Consider the following 9,697-nt stretch of genomic DNA (forward strand, 5'->3'; position numbering starts at 1 on the left):
TTGCGCTTCCTGCAGAAACGCCAGCCGCTCAGCAGTGAGGGGTGAGCAAGTTCAGCCTGTTGTGTTTCCTCCGCCCATCCTCAGACAACCTGAACTCTCTCTCTCTCTCTCACACACACACACACACACACACACACTGTCTCTCTCTGCCCTGTCTCTTGGAGGAGAGCCCACTGCAGCAGCAGTGGTGAGGAGACATGTTTCAATATTTTAAGCAGCTTGGGATAATCTTTGTCACCAGGGTTTGTTATGAAAGCATTGCACCAAAGACGGAATGATTGTGCCTCACCTCCAGTTTGCACAGTCTCTGATGCACATAAAGTCACTGGCACATACACAGTCTTGCACAACTGCATAGATTCCATGCAAACGCACACTGCAATATGTCTGCGACCCTGAACTAATCCACCTTGGCCTTGCAAGACTGTGCCACTGACCTCCTTTTACTGGTCACACTTGTTTCCCCGATCCTTACTTGCAACATGCACACACTTCTCCTTTTGCTTCTTAGCTAAGCCTGAGGTTTGCTGTGGTAACAAGTGACAAAGTCTGAAACTATGGCCCTAGCAAACAAGCGAAGCCAAAAGCATGGTAAACACAGACAGGACGAGGTGGCTTCTTAGTCAGCCATCGAGAAGCATGTAAGAATAAACTATTTGGCCTTTATCAATGTGGCACAACACCACAATTGCACTTCATGGTTTGTGGACGTGATTGGGGTACCAAACACCCCTTTTTGCCTGGCACTGTATGAGGAGGAAGCAGAGTTTTTCCGCTCCACTGTTCCCTTTATCTCTCCCCTCTCTCCTCTCCCCTCTGTTATTTTCACCCCTCCTCCCCTCTCTCTTTTTCTTTTGCTGCTCACCGCTCTTTTGTTTCTCTGTGTCTTTTCCAGCCAAGGCCCCATTCTCTTGCCCCATCATTGTGTGTGGTAATGAAGATTAGCCAGCCTGCCACACACAATGGGGTCCCCACATCCGAAGCACAGACTCCCCAAATCCTGCTGCAAGCTGCTAACCCCACTGTAAAACCACTTCTGTCACCAACCCCCTCTATCAGTGCATGCAAACACATATTCATGTTCTGGTTTGCACACACACAACCACACAAACATGTCCAATATGCACTCTTGCCATGTTGAAAGCAAAAAGCTGAAATGTCTTCTGATTAGATTAGGATGGTTTTGACGGCTGAGAGGGAGTGCCTGGTGAATCGTATGCTGATAAACAGCAGCTCACCTAAATCCAGTTAAAGAGAGACAGAGTTCCCCTCCCCAGCGAGTCCAATACGGCTTCAGTCATTGGGATTATACCCCGCCTCCTCCCGCTATCCTCCATGCCCTGCTGTTCTCCTCATCCCTGCAATCTCATTCTCTTCTTCATCGTTCATTTTCTTCAGTCTCAAGATGCTTCTCTTCTCTATCCTGTTTCACCCTCACCTCTCCTTTCCTCAAATTAATACCAGAACAAAGACATTTTCACATTTTGTCAGAAGCTATTTAGATGGATGGCTGAGGTCTCTATACAGTACACTTGTTGTATTCTGAGTCTAAGCCCTCTTAATAATGTTTCACTCTTATGGTCGGCAGATCTTTGTGGGTTCAAGCTGTTTGCTTGCCAAGCTACTTTCAGTGTTTAGAGGATGCATGTGTAGCTTTATCTGTAAGGAAAGATGGATTAGTCACATTTATGGTAGTACAATAGTAGCAAATGTGCATACCAGGAACATACAACATAATTACTTAAAAGAAAAGTTCCACATTTTGGAAAACATCAGTACATACATACATACAGTATTCACTTTTATGCCAAGAGCAGAAGTGTGGTGAGAAGACTGATACTGCTGCATTAGCTGTCCTAAATGTGTTTGCAATCTAGTGTGTCAAAAATGTACATTAGGACTGCAAGTAATGTTGAATATCATGATTTATTAGCAGTTATTATTATTATCTTGATTAATTGTTCAGTTTAAAATTGTGAAAAATGCCCAATTCAACTTCTTAACTTCAAATTTTGTCTGACAAACATCCAAAACAAAACATATTTATTTTTTATTATATGTCCACTCTTTTGTAAATTCAGAACTAGTGAATGTTTGCATTTTTGTCCATATCCAGAAGAATTTGATCATATTTCACATATCATGCTGGCACCATGTATCAGCAGCTACTGAGTTAATCTTATGAGCACCCCCAGGCTCTCTACGCGTCTTGGGCTAGACCCTGGCTCTCCACGCTGAAAAATGTTGCTCTGTGATACAGCAGAGTGCCAGGACCATGAGAGCAAAGTACCAGGGGCAGGGGGGTAAACGACGGGAGGTAGTATAACTCTCTCAAGGTAGCCAAGTGCATGTAACTATTACAAAGGATTCCTTCATATAGGCATCCATCTTGTGTTAGGAGAAGAACCTGGTGTTGGGATGATGTGGATGTGTGCTTTCTGTTGTGTCTGCTCAGAGAAAGCAATGGGAAATGTCTTTCTGCTCCATTAATCAAAGGTCACCAGGATTTTGCCCTCTGAGTGCTCCTTCATTACAGCTTTCCTGCTAGATGAAAGGTGCTTTGAAGATCCCCCATCACACACAAACGCACATACACGTGTCGTTTAAACCTCCTGGTAACCAAGGGCTTAGCGGGGAGATGCCTTGCCTGAAAACTAGCAACCTGAACCTCATACTCATGCTGTTATAGAAGCAGTTAAAGCATCCAAGAGTATTCAATAAAAACTGAACATTGAAATAAAGTGTCTAAATCTAAGCATTAAGTTCAACAAAGCAAAACTGAATCTACGGTTTGAAATCCATTTCAAGTGGCCCTCCTGCCTATTAATGCACCCATCCAAATAAAAATTGACTGTGTGTAAAGGAGGTGTCAGGTTTACAACCAAATGTGCATTATTCCCTCAAACTCTGTCAGCAAATTGTGATTTAACAACTCGCGGTGTCTGTTATCAGCCTGAAGCTCACACTGTGTAAAACCGCCTTGAGGTGCTGCATTGCCAGGCTTTGACAGAGGAGCTGACGGCAGCTCTGATTATTACTGTGAGGCTAATGTCGTCTGATAAGGCCGTGTGTGTAATTAAGCTGTTTCCGTGGTGTGTTATCTGAAGCTAGGTGAGGCTCGGCTGCCTGGAGAGATGAAGCTAGTCAGTTCGGAGGAGGAATCAAGTCTCCTTTCTCTGGCTTTTTGAGCTCCATACAGTATCTACCCCTCTCTTTCTTTTCCTCCTCTCACCTGAAATACTTTTTTTGCTTATACATCTGTAGGTGGGAAGATGCTGTGGCTTCATTCATCACCCAATTTCAAACTTCTCTCTTCTGATCTGAAGTGTAATTCTTTGCATAGCTTGTATAGAAGCCTACTGGATTCCATTTTCACCCGTGTCTTCCTCCTCTCCATCTTTTACTCTTTGTGTCTGTACTCTCTCTGTTTCCCCTCTGCTTCACTGCTCTGAAGCCCAGGGCATCAGAAGCTCAAAGATCCCTCCTGGCCAAACAATGCACCCCCTGCTTTTCTCTCCACTGAGAATAACAGGGTGACATGAGGGCGCTTTACTATTCAGATTAGTCGAGGAAAATGAAGCATTATCTACTCACCCGCTCCCCACCCTTACCCTCCCTCTGGCCCCGTAGGCAGGTTCCCTGCTCAAAAGGGATCCGCCGATGACGCCATGCTGCTCTCCAAGGAGTCTGACATCAGGGGGCCACAGCTTTTAACGAGTGCATGGGAAGGAGAAAAAACCCTAAAAAAGAGCTCAGAGAGGAGGGTTTCTGTTTGTTTGTTTGTTTTTGGGGTTCTTTTGTTTTGTTTTTTGGAGATTTTGTGTGTGTGTATTCACAGGTTGTGGGGGGGGGGGTGTCTCAGTGAAGGTATAGATTTCCATCTCTGTCAGCTGCACCACCACTGATGAGCTGCTGTGCTGTATCATTTCGTATTGATGAGGCGCTGCTACGCAAGCACACACACACACAAACACTGTTGGTGAGATGGCTGCTGCCTAGGGCTACTGGTCATTTAGCTGTCACCTCAAAGTGATGGCTTGGCTCCGCACACCAGATCAATGGCAGACATAGGCGCTATAACACACTATGGCAGGATAAGACATACACTCACATACACACATGTACACACTGTGTGATAGACTGCTCTCTGAACTGAGTGCCTGCCCAAAGTTTTCCTTCGATAAAAGTGCCAAGTGTGTCGTGGAATTACAAACACCAACAAGAAAGAGTCAGTCAAGTAAAACAGTATGTCATAAAAATGAAATCAACAGAGTAAGAAAAAGAGATAAGACCAGGCCAGATTTTCCTATTGACATGATTGTTGTGGAGCCTTACCTGTAGGCTAAAACTGTGATTAATTTCTCAAAAGGATTTTAATCAGAGTTGGTATTATGGTGGTATTGCTTTCACACTCTGTAAATCAAACCAAGGCCCTCTTATTTTCTGTGACCAAAGTACAATTTAAATAAAAGTAATAAACAGGCTGTCAAGTGAAACAACAAAAGAAGAGAAGTAAAGCTGCAGAGAAAGCAGTGTTAATTCATCCATGACATGAATATTATTCACTTTTTAAATGAGTAATCATTCATTCATTTTCTACCGTTTAGTCCCTGAACGGGGTCACGGGAAGGGGGGGGGCCGGAGCCAATCCCGGCCAGCAAATGAGCAACGGCGCTGGACAGGTTGCCAATCCATCGCAGGGCTAACACATAGACGAACAACCACACACACTCCTATGGGCAATTTAGAGACACCAATCAACCTAAGCTGCATGTCTTTGGACTGTGGGAAGAAACCGGAGTACCTGGAGAGAACCCACGCAAGCACGGGGAGAACATGCAAACTCCACACAGAAAGGTCCCAGGTGGGGCCCGAACCTGGAACCTTCTTGCTGTGAGGCAATGGTGCTAATGGTGAAATTGGCCATGTAATGCAAATGTCATGTTGGTGCTGAAAATGAATCTTTTTCCACTTTGTGGAAGTAAATTCTTTGTGAACACTGGGTCTCATTCACCAACATCTTCCTAAGTGTTTTCTTAGATTTTTTTATAAGTTGTTCTTAAGAAAGCTCCTAAGAAAAGTCTATGTCTGATTCATGAACACCTCCTTAAACTGCAGAATTGCTCACCCCTGTGTTCTTATATTGATGAATCCCATGTGTTCATAAGTTGAAAGTGGGTGCCAGTCATTCCTAATTAGCATAGGTTAACGCCTCGCCAGCACCCATAAAAGTGCATGAGACTGCAGGGCCGTGTTCACACATCTCACACAGAACCAGAAAAAAGACGCTGAGAAAGGCAACAATGCTACAGTGAAAATCTCAAGACGGTGGAGAAACAAACTCCAAAACAAAGAAGAACTTGAGTAGTTATGAAGAGGAGAGCAATGCTGTTATGTGTAGTAGTGTCAGTAGTGGATATAAAATAAAACAAAAATAGGATGCTCTCACTTGTTCAGTGAACAGAGGGGGAACACACCCCTAAAACTAAACACGATCATTCTAAAATTAATGAGCCAAACACAGAAAAAAGACACTGACCAGTGGAGGAGGACAGGTGGGCCCAGGGTATCAGGGCCATACACGGCTCTCTCGGGTGTGGCGTCAGCTGAGCAGGCCTCCTTACGTGCACTCAGGTTCCTTCAGCTGCCCTGAGTCTGATCTCAGATGCAGTGCTGGACAACCAAATGGTTCTCCAGACAGCCTCAACACTGGCCACAAAACTGTTATTGTAATTTAAATCTTATAATATTATATAACTGTAAAGCTGAAGAAAACTACATAATCTAGTAATGAAATAATGACCTAAAAATTTTATTTGACCAAATCAGTGTGTTAAACCATCTAGAGTGACAATTAAAACCTCATTTCTAAGCATGAATACAATTGAAATTAAAAAGAAGAAGAATCCATATTACCTTGTAATGATGGTGCTTCAGGGAGTCAACAGTCATATCTGAAAAGATGTGACAGCCCCCACACCCAGCTTCATTGCATTTAACAATAGTGCTACCTCACCCCTATAACTCAGCACCCCCTTATAGTCCTGCCCTTTTCAACCCCGCTAGCATCAGCGCTGAATATCACTGATAGCACCTTGTCTCTATTACAGCATCTGTAAAAACTAAACACGATCATTCTAAAATTAATGAGCCGTATCCACCCCATTACATTTATCTGTTTAGTGGTGTTTTGGGCCTTCCTTCAGGACATTATGCATGCTCTTCTGTTCATATTTATAACCCAGGCTTTTTATTAGCGACGTAGTGGGGTGCTAACAGTTGGGAGGCAGCCTGCACTTTGATGGTGATGGCAGGCGGCTTGGCTCAGGCCAAATGTAAAGGGAGGTGATGGGAAGAGAGGATCAGCTGCCAGGCCAAGGGGCCCATGGAAGAGGGGAGGAGGCAGGCAGGAGTAAAAATGAATAGAGGAGGAGGACAGACAGGGAGAGCATTTTTGTTTTTTACTTGTAAGTCATAGAACTTGTAAGTCATAGAATGACGAGTGAATCAGGGCTGGTTCACAGCTCTCAGTCTGTTTGGCTTTGTGAGAAACGTGTCTTGTGATCGGTGATTATTTGTCACACTCGCTATATTTTAAGCCTCACTAACCTAAGGCACATTACATGTGCCTGATTCACTGTTTGTGTTTGCACATGAGCCCAAATGAAAAATGAATACATTTATGGGTCACTTTTCCATTTTTAGCGAATGTTTAAGTGTTTTTGTTTAATTCTGACTAAAAAAAATTGTGTAGTGACCCCAACCTCAAGTTCAGATTATTTCTATTTGGGTAAAGGCACACTGACTAAATTTATGGGTTTTTTTGTGCGATTCCTCCACAAATATGATGCATACTTATTTGTGAGTAGAAAGATATTCACTATGTAGTGGTGCATGTGTCACCCTTGGCAAAAACACTGTTGAACTGTCATTTCAAGCTTTAAATGATAAAGCAGAGTTTTATTTTGACCAAAGAGATTTTAACAATTATTTTGAAAACTGCTAAATGAATTCTGGCACATATCATTAGTTGCAGCCTATAAATTTTGATGCAAGAAGCCCAGAGGATACAGGCCACACTAATGGTAGAGACCACGGTGCTGAACCTGCATGCAAATTTGAGTCAGTTTCAACTTTGACCTTATTTGGTAGTAACCTTAGCTGCTTAACCAATTAGCTAAGACATTGCCTGACTTCACCTGAAAGTGAGGAACAAAAAGGTCAAGCAGATTTCATGTACCCAACGCTTTTGACCTGATCTTGATTGGCATTCTTCATGGATGTGATTTTGGCAGGAACAGCAAGCATAGTAATAAAATGAATGATCACTTAATTCCATTAATTTTCTTAAATTTTCAGCTCTTGCTCTTGACTCACTGCCACACTGTCATTGCTTAGGACATCGCAGTAACAAACTGGACTGGACTGTAAAGGAAGAGTGAAATGTCCAGATGCACTCCTATAGTTGGTGATGACTTGTCTTGTTAAAATGAGATGCTTGACTAATGGAATTGAGTCTGGGTTGGAGGACAGTCCCCAAGACTTCCCACCACCCTGTGCCACCAAAGCAAATTTCTCAGCTTTGGAGGTAGAGGTGGGGCTGCTGGAAGAGCCACTGGATTGTCTCAGCTTATGCTGGCTCCTGTGAAGGAATCATCCCAAAAGCCTTTTAGGAAATGGACCCTGGCTTTGTGCAGAGCCAACTGATGTTGGCTCTCTAGGTTGGTGTTTATCCAAACAGAGTCAAAATGGGCCGTGAGCGCTCCTTTATCTTGGTTACTGTGTGATGCTTTTGGCTCTTGATTCTTTGCCCCCCCCCACCACACACACACACACACACACACACACACACACACAGATACACACATGCTTGTACTTCTATCTTTGTGAGGACACTCGCTGACATAACACACTCCAGAGCCCCTTAATCTAACTTAAACATCGGAATTAAATGCCTAACCCTAACCTTACCCCAACCTTAACCAAAGCTTCAACTTTAAACTACATTATTTTTGTCAAATTCAACAAGCTATGTCATGGGGATCAGCCTCTGGTACCCACAAGTGGCAACAGTCCCAGTGAAGCAGGTGTGCTCCCAGTTTTCATCTCAGTACAGAAAAATAAGGCCACACAGATACTCATGCAAGTTACAAATTCACTTAAGGCCATGGGACCAGCAAATAGATGTGTTTATGCACGCGCGTAAACGCATGTATTTGACCTGCATAATTGCACACAGTAGCATAATTATGCTTCTCACAAAATTATGCACACACATGCACACACATATATGTTCAATCTTGCATAATTATGTAGCTACATGCAATATATACACCCACACAGCTCCACACAGACAGAAACCGCTGATCAACTGGATGACCTTCTCTCTAACAATGATAATATCATCACCTGGGGCAATGATGGAGTGATGGGAGGAAAGAAGGAGGAAGAGTTCATGATAAGCTTGTCGTACCTGGAGCCTCTTTCATCCTTTTTGTCTGGTCGAACATCCCACATTCTGCTTGCACACATGTATGCTAACTTCTAAGTACAGTATGCACATATGTGCGTACACACAGACGCCACCCCATGCTGTGACAGCCAAGCACAAACTAGCACATCCCTATGGGTTGTAACCTAACATTTAGTGTGCATGAACTCTTTTCTAGCTCTGTGTGTGTGTGAAGCCCGTGGCTTGCCCGCTGACAGGATCCTGTTACGCCAAATGTCACACTTCCAAAAAGGATTCACCCCCCATGGAGAAAATGAAGTCAAGACCTTCCTTTACTCTGTCTCCCTCTCCTCTCTCCTTTCCTACCTCCTTCACCTTGGCCCTCCATCACTCTCTTCCTTCTTCTTCTTCACTTTCCACTCAGACCCCCTCTCATTTATCCATTTCTATCCTCTTTTCCGCTCCCTTGAACTATCTCTACTTCACACACACACTCACCTTGGGTTGCAGTCCTCAGCATTTTGCTGAATAAAGTCTCCTTTAACTGGCTGGTTTTAGTGGATAATTAGTACCCTCTTTGGGAGAGGAGGACTTGACAGTGAGTAGAAAAAGGGAAAAAAGGAAGGAAAAAGAAAGAGATTTTGGGAACTCAATAGGGGATGAGGCAGAAGGAGAAGGGTAATTGCAAAAATGAGTGAGATGGACAGCGATGTGGGGGGTGTGAGGACAGATAGATGGGCTGAAAGATGTTGCAGACTGTGCTGTGAGTGGAGCAGGTTTGTTGTTTGTTCTATACCTCACCGATTGTTCTCTTCATTGTTTCAGTGTCTTTATTATTTAATTGTGCTCTGAAAGAAGGAATAATGGGAAAAAAGCTTCTCATTTAATTCACGATTCACTGGCCACAGCCATCAAGGAATCAGCAGAAACATCTAAGATAGTAAATGAAAGAAGTATTTTTAGGCCATCACAGAAAAAATTAAAAACAGGTATGCATGCAGTGGAGGGTGGAGTCACGGTGCATTATCTTCACTTTTCACTGTAGTTGTCATGTTGAGCAGCTTCTTTAATTTGATGTCAGTATGCAAATTCAGTAAACAGTAAAAAAAACAACAACAACAAAGAAGCAAAAAAAACTGCAAATCCATTTTTGTTCCTGGAAGAAGACAACTTAGAGGAGAAATGCCCTCCCTTAGCAACAGACATGCCCTCTAAAAAAAAAAGGTGGGGGGGGGTTATTTTTAG

General features: G+C 43.3%; 1 protein-coding gene across 1 annotated transcript in view; it reads left to right on the forward strand.

The window, feature by feature from the left end:
- Nucleotides 1-9,697, forward strand: part of LOC109968780 (Krueppel-like factor 7) — a 34,368-nt gene that overhangs the window by 10,861 nt on the left and 13,810 nt on the right. The window lies entirely within an intron of this gene.

Source organism: Monopterus albus, unplaced genomic scaffold, assembly GCF_001952655.1.
Source record: "Monopterus albus unplaced genomic scaffold, M_albus_1.0 scaffold161.1, whole genome shotgun sequence".
In the NCBI taxonomy this organism is placed as follows: Eukaryota; Metazoa; Chordata; class Actinopteri; order Synbranchiformes; family Synbranchidae; genus Monopterus; species Monopterus albus.